Source organism: Lutra lutra, chromosome 1 (genome assembly GCF_902655055.1).
Source record: "Lutra lutra chromosome 1, mLutLut1.2, whole genome shotgun sequence".
NCBI classification, from domain to species: domain Eukaryota; kingdom Metazoa; phylum Chordata; class Mammalia; order Carnivora; family Mustelidae; genus Lutra; species Lutra lutra.
The window spans coordinates 152,979,171-152,991,951 of NC_062278.1; the positions used below are offsets into that span (position 1 = coordinate 152,979,171).

At 40.8% G+C, this 12,781-nt stretch overlaps 1 pseudogene; it reads left to right on the forward strand.

The window, feature by feature from the left end:
- The first annotated feature begins 250 nt into the window (after positions 1-250).
- The window catches only part of LOC125102813 (60S ribosomal protein L27a-like), a 32,241-nt pseudogene continuing 19,710 nt past the window's right edge, over positions 251-12,781 (forward strand).

Genomic DNA, 12,781 nt, shown 5'->3' on the forward strand with positions numbered 1-12,781 from the left:
GCCTGTGTGCTCTCTCTCAAAAAAATTTGTGTTAATTACGGAGTGCTGCCCATTATTATGTGCACATAATTGTGTGTTTATGATACAGTATGTGAATATTATCTTTTTAAAAATGAGAAAATATCTGAATTCTGAAATACATCTGGCTTTAAAGATTCAAGATGAAGTGGGGTGTCCCATCTCATTCTTCAGAGACAACTCTTTAAATTCCTTTAGCTTTTAATTTAGCTATTTCTTCTGGGCTGCTGACATGCCATCCAGACTGAGGAAGACCTGGCACCTTTGGATCCACAGCCACATGGGCAAGCACCAAAAGCACTCAGGAGGCCATAGTCATGCTGGTGGCATGCTTCACCACAGGATCAACTTCAATCAGTATCACCCAGGTTACTTTGGGACAGTTGGAAGCAGGCATTACCACTTCAAGAGCAACCAGAGAATCTGCCCAATTGTCCACCTTGATAAACTGTGGACTTTGTTCCGTGAGCAATTGTGGGTAAATTCTGCCAGAAATAGGACTGGAGTTGCTCCTATCATTGATGTGATATGATTGGGCTACTGCAAAGTTTTGGAAAAGGGAAATCTCCCCAAACATCCTGTCATCCTAAAGGCCAAATTATTCAATGGAAGAACTGAGAAGATTAAGGGTGTGTGTGTGTGTGTGCATGTGTGTGTGTGTGTGTGTGTGTGTGTGTGTGTGTGTGTGTGTTTAATCTTGGTAGCTTGAAACCAACTGGAGGGAGGTTCATGCTAACAAATGCCTTTAAAAAATTATATTTCTATTCATCTTTTAAATTTATTGATTTGTCAGTTTTGGATATTTTTATACATTGACTTTCTATTATAATTTATGAAGATTTGACCGACATGTTTCCTAATTGTCTTAGTCTGCTAGGACTGCCATAACAAAGTACGATAGACTGGGCAGTTTCAATAACAGAAATTTGTTTCCTCACAGTTTTGGAGGCTGGAAGTACAAGATCAAGTTTTCAGGAGGGTTGCTTTCTCCTGAAGCCTTTCTTCTTGGCTTATAGATGGTCATTTTCTTCTGGTATCTTCACATGGTCTTCCCTTTGTACATATCTGTGTCTAAATTTCTTTTTCTTATAAGAACACCAGTCATATTGGATTAGGGCCTAACTTAATGACTTCATTTAACATTAGTATCTCTTTAAAAATTCTATCTCTAAATACAGTTACATTTGGAAGTACTGGAGATTAGGACTTTGATATATGAATTTTGGATACCATTCAGCCTGTAACACCAACTACATCTATTCATCTATAAGTTCATAAAACTTTTGGTTTATACAATTATCAGTTTGCAATGTTCATTGTTAGCTTTGTGCAAATACTGTTTATTGAAGAGTATAGGAAGGTACCATAATTATATTTCCTTTTTAAATTTTTCCTGATGTTAATAATTGTCCCCAATCATTAATTCAATTGATAACCCATGTACCTATCATTAAATTTTTTCTCAAATACTTTATCAGATCTACCTGTATTAACATGATTTTTTTTATGTAGTTGAAAGTATATTTTAAAAATCCCCAAACACTATTCCACCAGCCTGCTTCTCCTGAAATGTCATTCTTTAAACCCATGAGGTAGCTGTCATCCCTCCTTTGGGTTCTTTCTTTGGCTCCAGGTTTTCCTTTCTCTTCATTTCTTATTTTTTCTGGAGCACATCAGCAGTAGCTTTCAGGAAAAAGTATGAGATATAACTTTTTAGGCTTCCTGCATGAATTCAAATATATTTTATACACACACGATTGATAGTTTGTGGGCATAGTGTTCTAGGTTGAGAATACTTATTCCTGAGATGCTTGAAGGCATAGACCATTCATGTCTACAAGATTTTTAATTTAGATTTATTTATTTATTTTAGAGAGAGAGCAAGAGTATGGCAGGTGGGAGGGTAAAGGGAGAGGGTGTGGGAGAGAGAGCACCCTCAAGCAGACTCCCAACTGAGTGTGGGACTCGATCTCACAACCCTAAGATCATGACCTGAACTGAAACCAAGAGTTGGACACTCAACTGACTGAGCCACCTAAGCGCCCCAACTACAAGATTTCAATATGGTTATAGTATATGTCTGTTTATAGTCTCTCTGGAAGTTTTAGAGTCTTTGTTTTATTCTTGAAATTCTGAAATTATACAATGATACACCTTGTACTGAGTCTTTCTTCACTTGTTTTAGGCTGTTGGTGATCTTTTACTTTTCAGCTTATTTTTCAGTTTTGGGATTTTCCTTATCCCATTGAAACTTTTCCCCTGTTTTTTTGTGTTCTCTCTCTATAACTTCTGTCATTCAAATGTGGGACCACCTGGTATATATGATCTTCTAATTTTCTTTTCTTTCCTATTTCCCATCTCTGTTTCCATCTTCTACCTTCAGAGAGATATTTACCTCTCACAAAAATTGGTTGAAATGTGTGTCTCCTTTAATGGCTTTGAGTAGCTTTTAAGAAGTCCAGGTTTCTTTAATGATCGACCCCTGACTGTGCCTCTTTCTTTATAGTTTGCACCTTCCCTTCATTTTTCTATGATCTTCTTTGAATGTCTTTCTCCGTGCTTGTCACACTGTATTGCTGGTTCTACTCAGTTATCTCTTTGCTTTTCTTGTCCACATCCTAATCCCCAGAACCTGTGAATGCCTTATCTTAGGTGACAAAAGGGACTTTGCAGATGTGATTAAAGTAAGGATATTGAGATGGAGAAATTAACCTGGATTATCCAGGGGACCCAATGTCATTGCAAGGATCCTTAACATCGAAAGAGAGATGCAAGAGAGTCAGAGATGTGATGATGGACACAGAGCTCAGAATGATGCCATTGCTGGTGTTACATGTGGAGGGGCCACCAATTCAATGAATGCGGGAAGCCTCTAGAAACCAGAAAGGACAAGAAATGGATTCTTCTCTAGAGCCTTCAGAAGGAATAGAGCCCTGTGGCACCTTAATTTTAGCCCCATGAGACCTATTTTGGACTTCTGACTTCCAGAACTGTTAAGATGTTAAATGTATGCTGTTTTAAACTACTAAGTTTGTGGGAATTTGTTGCAAAACGTGCTGCAGATTTGTGGCAAATAAATACAAAGGCAAAGGTTCACTGAAGCTGGGGATGGCGAACATAGATACGGTAAAAACATCTGAGGGGGGATCCTGTGGGGGCCCAATATTTTCTGCTCTCTTCAAATCAGAAAACTAAACTAGATGGCTAGAACTTCAAACCACTAGTCAACAAATAAGTTGACTATCAAATTAGGGAAGTGTGGTATAGTGATCAAGCCACGGGACCTGCGGTTTGAAGCCCGTTGGTTAAAATCTGGCTTTGGGCACTTAAAAGCTCTGTATAACCTTGGCATGTTACATAAGCCTTTTGGATCCTTAATGCCTCATCTGTAAAATGGGGAAACCCAAGAGCTATTCTAAGGATTAGATGAATATGTCCTTAAAGCACTTGACACACAGTAAAATCTCAATGCAGATTTTATTGGTAGCCAGTGGGATCCCCTCTTTCTCTGTTCAACTGTTCACATTCTAAAGACAGCAAAGGTGGGAATCACGCTTGGTGAAAATTAGGGATTAAAAATCACTTGACTTGCCCAGGGGTACAGTATGCAGGGCTTTGTGCTTGCAATCTTGTAAATAATATGTACATATGAGAGTTTACTTGTTGTCACAGTGGGAATTATATAATACTGAGTCCAAGGGCAGAACATATGTTCCAGCATTTAAAATTACTTAGAAGAGAGTTGCTGAATATTGTATGGGGGGGGTCCTCTGTACATCTATGTTTTAGCATTTTTGAAATCTATGGTTTATTCAAAGGATGGCTTTCACCTTCACTGGAATTTGCTCTCCTCCTGAGATCTTTGTTAAGCCCAGCAATGTCACCCATTAGAGTTGTGCCTGTCTTTCTTCCCAAGGTGATCTGGGTGGTATTTTCCCAGCCTTTTGATATGCTAAGCAGCCATACCTGGGGAGAGTTTAATAAACAACCATTAAGTTGCTATTAGAAGTGTCAGGACTGGTATAACTAGTCATTCTGTAATAATTACTGAGGTTCGGCTGTAACTACAGAGCCACTTAGTTTCAGATCAGCTTCAGCTGAATCTAGAAATGGGCCCTATGGACCCTTTCTGGCATCCAGGTAGGCAATTACCTAGGGTCTTTCATTCATCTCTGCCAGAGAACAGCAGCTAAACTCACATCGGCTCATGTGGAGACCTTGAAACAGCTCGTCAAGGATGCCAGAGCAATTGATTCAGACTTTGGGGTAGGAACCATCCAGAAGTGGTATATCTGTGATCCCCTCTGCCCTCCCTTTCTCCCCAGGTCCCGCAACTCAGAGCTAGCAGGGCTTTTTTCTGCATTCTAGGGCAGTCTCTGGTTTGGGCTGCATCTCTTTTAAATCACCCCAGCTCTCCTCTCCAGCCCTGGGAATGGTGGCAGAGAAGGGGCGGCAGCCAGGGAAAGGGGGGACCTTGGCTGGGCTGGAGCCCCCAGTGCTGTCCTGGGAGGAAGGGACTGGGTGTGGCAGAACTTGGTTTGCTCTGAGGCCATGCCAGCTCCTGGAAATGCTGGAAATCCTCTCTAAGGAGGACCGGTTAAAACAACAACAAAAGACATCAAATCAAGCCTTAGAGGGTTATTTTAAGGCTAGGGGGAAAGTAGCAAGCTGGAGAAAGGAGAGAGGAAGCAGTGGACAGCCAACCACTGCCTCCTCATTTTTCAGCCACGCAGCCCTCCAACTAAGCTTTCCCTACTTCCATCCAGCTGCTCTGGAGCCTGGGCCTCCCCCCAGCCCTCTCCCCACCCCACCCTGTTCGCCAGATGAACTGCCCTGTCTGGGCCTTGCCTTAGGCGGGGCCTCTCAGGGATAAAGCTGTGTTTGTCTCCTCAGTGTGTTGAACTTGGCAGGTGCAGGCGCATCTCATTCCAAGTCAAACTACCACCTTTCAAAAGAGAAGTCCAGGCCTGGAATCCACGGCTCTGGGTGGGCCCTGTGTACCACCACCGAGGCTGTCCTTCTGCCCCGCCCTGCCAGGCCTGCCTCTGGTAATGACTGAGAAGGGAAAAAGCAGGCATTCAGGGCTGGAGGTAGTAGGAGGTGGCTGGAGGGCTGTGGGTGTAGGAATGAGGGTAGCTTCACAGCCGAAGGTTCAAGCAGCCCTGCAGAGCCCACTGTTGCTTTGGACCAGTGAACAGATATTGGCCATGTTGATGCCACCTGGGTGCCTACCTAAGAGTGCAGAGCCAGCCCAAGAATGAAGTCCTGTTTTTCAAGAACTAGCCTTCTTCTAGAAAAGCTCTGGAAAGACTGAGTCCATTCAGGAAATTTCTCTCCCTTTGCCCTGCTGTCATGGAATCTGTTGCTCCCACAGAGACCGGCTGCCCTCCAAGGACCAGGAAGAGCAGCCTGTGGATCAGAGGGGCATAGAGATCTCCAGCCTCAGTTTCTCATTTGAGAATTGTTGCCAGACAGTGAGATCCCTTGTCCACTTTACCAGGGTTCATGAACTCCCTGATAGTTCATCTAGGTGCCCGTGTGTTAGCTACGTGACTCGGGCTAGAGACAGTCTTCTACTCAATGGGGATCTCATCTACCCAGTAAGTGTTGTGACGATTAAAGAACATGTGGAAAAGTGCTTACTTGGCTGTTATTCTAATCAGGCCCTGGGCAGATGTCACAGCATTTTCACAGACGGCTTCTCACTTAGCTTCATAATAGCTCCATGAGGTGGGGACAGTAGGAGTGGGGTGAGAGGAATTACATTTTCTTTTAAAGTTTGAAAAGCTTTGCCAGTTGAATGATGGCCTTGGCAGGCCCACATCTGGCATGGAGTAAATGACCCCAGCAGTATTTCTGCCCATGTGGGTCTTTCTTTCTTCTCTTTTTTTAGTTAGGAAACTTGTCATGAAACAAAGAACTTCAAGACAAGTAGATAGCGTTGAACATTCCAAGACCCACAAGGGCCACCAAAGATGGGTAATCTGGTACAGGAAAACCATGCATCATCTTAACATCTAAAGTCTGTCCAGTAGGAACTTCATGTGAGTCACCCGTGGAATTTAAATTGTCTTGTAGCCACACTGGAAAACTTTTTTAAAGGTGAAATTAATTTTAGTAATATATGTTTTTAACCTCTGTGTATTAAACATTTCCATTTCAACACGTAATCTAAAGATTATTGTTGAGATACCTTATATTCATTCATTCGTTCATTTGTTATAAATATTCATTATAAATAAATATTTATCTATATTTGAAGCCCAGTGTGTATTTTACATTAACAGCATGTCTCAATTCTACCCTTAAAAAATCATGGGAAGCTCTTGATCTGTATTTCAATTTCAGAACTTTATAGTTCTGAATAGCTTCACCTACTCAAGTCATTACAAGTATACTAAAATTTTTCCAGTAATGGAACGGAGTACCAGATTTTAAATACAAATTTAAATTAATTAAAATCAAATAAAACAAAACTTCAGTTTCTTGTTCACACTGAGCACCATTTCAAGTGCTCAACAGCCACATAGAGCTTGCAGCTGTCACCTAGGAAAGTCCAGGGGAAGTTTCTACTAGGACGTTTTCTTGTTGACTTGTGATTTCCATACTTAGAATTTTCTTCACTGACTTTCTTTGCAGTGATGTTTTAAGTCATTTGCCTATTTTACAAGTATTTAGAGCTACATAATACACTCTGTCTATCCATTTACCTGGCCACATTGCAGGACAGGACAAATGATCAAGGGGTTCTACTGGTGACTTCTTTGCATTGTGAAGAAATTGAGCCATAGAGCCCCCATGACATAGGACTCTCTGAGGGAGGGCCCCAGTGTTAACCCGCATATTAAATCATTTAAAATCTGAATTTCTGCCCTTTTTTGATGGAGGAAAAAAATAAACAGAAATGACAGATCTAACATTGTCTTCCTATACCCTTATAGATCACTTTTGTGCACCATGCTTGGAAGACCAGGCTTGGAGCACCACTGTTGTGGTCTCATCCTTCCCCCAAGCTCAGGCATAAGCTCTGATCCTGGACTTTCAAGATACAGGTGATGTTTATTTCCCTTCTGGTCTCCCCTCCTGCTCCCAGAGCTCCTCGATCTTGTTTTGTTTTGTTTTGTTAAACATATGTAATTACATTCATTTAGAGACTTGATTAAATACCATTTGTCCTTCAAAACCAAAACCAAAACCAATAGAATGATCTCCAACAAAAGTCATAAAGAAATGCCCAAATCTTTAGAATTTGACCTAGTTTGTTCTTTGTGGACAAACTGTGCACTTTTTTCCTCTTACTCACACTTGGCTAAATTTTTGGCATACTATAATGGGACAACATCATGGAAATCTGTGCTTATATTTCCAGGATTTTCAGTGCTATGCTTTTCTCCAACCTTACTATTTTCAGAAATAGAAGTGCTCTCTTATTTATGTGTGGTTTATGTATTGTTTTATTTGTTGGAGATTTTGGAGGCTAGACAATGTCTTTGCTTATCAGTTTCATCTTGGCTGGGTTCTGCGTGGTGGTCTATTTCTTCTTCTGTTTTGTTTTGTTTTGTTTTTTTTTAAGTATCCCTCCTCACTCCTTTATTTTTCTTTCTTCAACTATTTTGCTACTTCAATTGTCTGCGGTAGAATTTTTGGAGTCCTTGGCTTTTTGTGGACCCAAGTTTGACTCTTATGACCCATGCAGGAGGAATTGCATATTTGGTGCTTTTCTTCTCCCCTGCTTTCCTTGAGGAGGATCCAGATAAAATTCTCTGAGGGAATGAAAGGATTCTTGGCAAACTATAGGGACTTTCTTCCTCTCTTTTGCTTTGAAGTATATAAGCAAAATATTCCAGAGCCCTGAAATGTTGTTTTCCATTAGTGCCTCATGGAGAATACATTTTACTGGGGGAAAATATGGTACGTTTCTATCCAAATTCACCCAGGCTTCTGGCATATGGGTGGCCTTTACATGGCTGTGCTGGGGCCTGCTCAGGGTTGAGGACCCCCTTGCTGGTTATCATTACCTATAGGACTCGTTTCTGGTTTCCTTGATCAGTTTTTACAAAAAAGATTTCATTCATTTACTTGAGAGAGAAAGAGCGTGCACGCAAGAGTGGGGAGGTGAGACAGAGGTAGAGGAGCAAGCAGACACCCTGCTCAGCGGGGAGCCCATTGCAGGATTTGACTCCAAGACTCTGAGATCATGACCTGAGCTGAAGTCAGATGTTTCATGGACTGAGCCACCCAGATGCCCCAATCAGTTTTATTACAAGAAATTCTGGGGTGCCTGGGTGGTTCAGTGGGTTAAAGCCTCGGCCTTCAGCTTGGGTCATGATCCCAGGGTGCTAGAATCGAGCCCCACATCGGGCTCTCTGCTCAGCGGGGAGATTGCTTCCCCCTCTCTCTCTCTGCCTGCCTCTCTACCTACTTGTGATCTCTGTCTGTCAAATAAATAAATAAAATCTTAAAAAAAAAAATTCTAACATCATATTATAACTTCTCATTGCTTCTACTTCTTTTCCCATTGTAGTTCTTCAATTTCAAATATAATTACTTCTTTAGTATCAGCTCCAGCCTTGTCTTCCCAGGGAAGAAACCCCAACTGGGAGTGGCTGGTCTCCACTTGGCTTGTTCAGAAAGTCTCCCTTATAAACCTTTGTGCAGGGCTGAAATTTGCACATATCTCTATGCATAAAGACATCTCTCAGACATGGCAGGTGACTTTGGGTTTCCTATGACCTTCACCTGCCCTCCGAGATTCCTGTTGACAAGAGGCAGGAAACCAGCAGAGCAGGAAGTTGTGGCCAGGGCCAGGGAGTGGGCACCTAGATTTCCAATAGCCATGCATCAACCTCCTGTCTGCTTTGTAAATGGTTTTTATTAATGATGTTAGTATTTTTTTTTAATTTATTTGTTTGAGAAAACAAGAGATAGAGAACACAAGCAGGGTGTGGTAGTGGTGGGAGGGATAAAGGGAGAGGGAGAAGCAGACACCCCGCTGAACAGGGAGCCTGCAGATCTTGATCCCAGGACCCTGGGATCATGACCTGAGCCAAAGGCAGACAACCAACTGAGCCACACAGCTGCCCATGTTAGTATTTTCGAACAGCTACCTTTTTATTTTCAAATCAAGTCTACTACTGATTTTGTTTTGTTGTTGTTGTTATTCTTTTTCTACCTTTTTTTTTTTCTTTTTCTAGCTTCTTGACTGCCTCCTTCACTTTTTTAATCTTGTATGTGTCCCATTTAAGGACTCTTTGCTTACCCAAGGTTGTAAATGTCATATCAAAAAGATAAATCGCTATGTATCCTCTAGAATATATATCATTTTTGCTTTCATATTTTGATCTGTGAACCATCTTAAAACACTTTTTAGTGTAATGTGAGTTAGGGGTTGCGTGGCTAGTCAACTCATTCAGCAACATTTATTAGAAAGTAATTCTTTTCCCACTGAATGGAATGAATCACTTGATGGTTTGTATGTGAGCCTGTTGGAAGACTCCCTTTTAAAGAGTCTATCTATGTGGTGCAAAAATAATGAATACTGTTATGCTGAAAAAAATTAAAAAATTAAAAAAATAATAAAAAAATAAAGAGTCTATCTAAAAATTTTTTTAATTAACATATAATGTATTACTTGTTTCAGGGGTACAGATCTGTGAATCATCAGTCTTACACAATTCACAGCACTCACCATAGCACATACCCTCCCCAATGTCTATCATCCAGCCACTCTATCTCTCCCCTACTTCTCAGCAGCCCTCAGTTTGTTTCCTGAGATTAAGAGTCTCTTATAATTTGTCTCCCTTCCTGGTCCCATTTTGTTTCATTTTTCCTTCCTTCCCCTTCCAACCCCTCACCCTGCCTCTCAAATTCCTCACATCAGAGAGATCATATGATAATTATCTTTCTCTGATTGACTTATTTTGCTTAGCATAATACCTTCTAGTTCCATCCATGTTGTTGCAAATGGCAAGATTTCAGGTTCTTTGGTGGCTGCATAGTATTCCGTTGTATACATATATAACATCATCTTTATCCATTCATCTGTTGATGGACATCTAGGTTCTTTCCATAGTTTCCCTATTGTGGACATTGCTGCTATAAACATTTGGATACACGTGCCCCTTTGGATCACTACATTTGTATCTGTTTAAAAAATATTTTATTGGGGCACCTGGGTGGCTCAGTGGGTTAAAGCCTCTGCCTTCGGCTCAGGTCATGATCCCAGGGTCCTGGGATCAAGCCCCATATAGGGCTCTCTGCTCAGCGGGGAGCCTGCTTCCTCCTCTCTCTCTCTCTCTGCCTGCCTCTCTGCCTACTTGTGATCTCTTTTAAATCTTTTAAAATCTTTTTAAAAAATATTTTATTTATTAATTTGACAGACAGAGATCACAAGTAGGCAGAGAGGCAGACAGAGAGGTGGGGGGGAACCAGGCTCCCTGCTGAGCAGAGAGCCCAGTGTGGGGTTGGATCCCAGGACCCTGGGACCACCACCTGAGCCGAAGGCAGAGGCTTTAACCCATGGAACCACCCAGGCACCCCACTACATTTGTATCTTTACGGGAAATACCCAATAGTACGATTGCTGGGTTATAAGGTAGCTCTATTTTCAACTTTTTGAGGAACCTCCATGCTGTTTTCCAGAGTGGCTGCACCAGCTTGCATTCCCACCAACAGTGAAGGAGGGTTTCCCTTTCTCTGCATCCTCACCAACACCTGTTGTTTCCTGACTTGTTAATTTTAGCCATTCTGACTGGAGTGAGGTGGTATCTCATTGTGGTTTTGATTTGTATTTCCCTGATGCTGAGTGATGTTGGACACTTTTTCATGTGTCTGTTGGCCATCTGGACGTCTTCTTTGCAGAAATAGCTGTTCATGCTTTCTGTTCATTTCTAGATTGGATTATTTGTTCTTTGGGTGTTGAGTTTGATAAGTTCTTTACAGAGTTTGGATACTAGCTCTTTATCTGATATGCCATTTGCAACTATCTTTTCCTATTCTGTCGGTTGTCTTTTGTTTTGTTTTGTTTTTTTACTGTTTCCTTTGCTGTGCAAAAGCTTTTAATTTTGATGAAGTCCCAATAGTTCATTTTTGCCCTTGCTTCCCTTGCCTTTGGTGGATGTTTCTAGGAAGAAGTTGCTGTGGCTGAGGTGGAAGAGGCTGCTGCCTGTGTTCTCCTCAAGGATTTTGATAGATTCCTGTCTCACATTGAGGTCTTTCATCCATTTTGAGTCTATTTTTGTGTTTGGTGTAAGGAAACGGTCCAGTATCATTCTTCTGCATGCGGCTGTCCAATTTTCCCAACACCCTTTGTTGAAGAGACTGTCTTTTTTCCATTGGACACTCTTTCCTGCTTTGTCAAAGATTAGTTGACTATGGAGTGGAGGGTCCATTTCTGGGTTCTCTGTTCTGTTCCATTGATCTTTGTGTCTGTTTTTGTATCAGTACCATACTGTCTTGATGATTACAAGTTTGTAATAGAGCCTGAAGTATGGAATTGTGATGTCACCAACTTTGGTTTTCTTTTCAACATTCCTCTGGCTATTCGTTGACTTTTCTGGTTCCATATAAATTTTAAGATTATTTGTTCCATTTCTTTGAGAAAAATTGATGGTATCTTGATAGCAATTGAATTAAATGTGTAGATTACTTTAGGTAGCATAGACATTTTCACAATATTTGTTCTTCCAATCCATGAACATGGAACGTTTTTCCATTTCTTTGTGTCTTCCTTAATTTCTTTCATGAGTACTTTATAGTTTTCTGAGTACAGATTCTTTGCCTCTTTGGTTAGGTTTATTCCTAGGTATCTTATGGATTTGGGTGCCATTGTAAATGGGATCGACTCCTTAATTTCTGTTTCTTCTATCTTGTTGTTGGTGTATAGAAATGCAACTGATTTCTGTGCATCAATTTTATATCCTGACACTTTACTGAATTCCGGTATGAGTTCTAGCAGTTTTGGGGTGGAGTCTTTTGGGTTTTCCACTTAAAGTATCATATCGTCTTCAAATAGTGAGAATTTGACTTCTTCTTTGCTGATTCAGATGCCTTTTATCTCTTTTCATTGTCTGACTGCTGGGGTTAGGACTTCCATTACTATGTTGATTAGCAGTGGTGATAATGGACAACCTGCCATGTTCCTGACCTTAGGGGAAAGCTCTTGGTTTTTTCCCATTCAGAATGATTTTCGCTATAGGTTTTTCATAGATGGCTTTGATAATATTTAGGTATATACTCTCTATTCCACACTGTGAGGAGTTTTGATCAAGAAGTGTTGCTGTACTTTGTCAAATGCTTTTTCAGCATCTATCAAAAGTATCATATGGTTCTTGTTCTTTCTTTTATTAACATAGTATATCACAATGATTGATTTGCAGATGTTGAACCACCCTTGCAGCCCAGGAATAAATCCCACTTGGTTGTGGTGAATAATCCTTTTAATGTACTGTTGGATCCTGTTGGCTAGTATTTTGGTGAGAATTTTTTCAACCAGCTTCATCAGGGATATTGGTCTGTAATTCTCTTTTTTGATGGGGTCTTTGTCTGGTTTGGGGATTAAGGTAATGCTGGCCTCATAAAATGAGTTTGGAAGTTTTCCTTCCATTCTGTTTTTTGGAACCATTTCAGGAGAATAGGTATAAACTCTTCCTTAATAACTCTTCCTAATGTGAAGCTGTCCTAAAGAGTCTACTTTTTAATCTTTGCCTTAATACCTTGTCATAGCCTCACAATAGTGCTTGATATTTGTTATTACACATCTTCC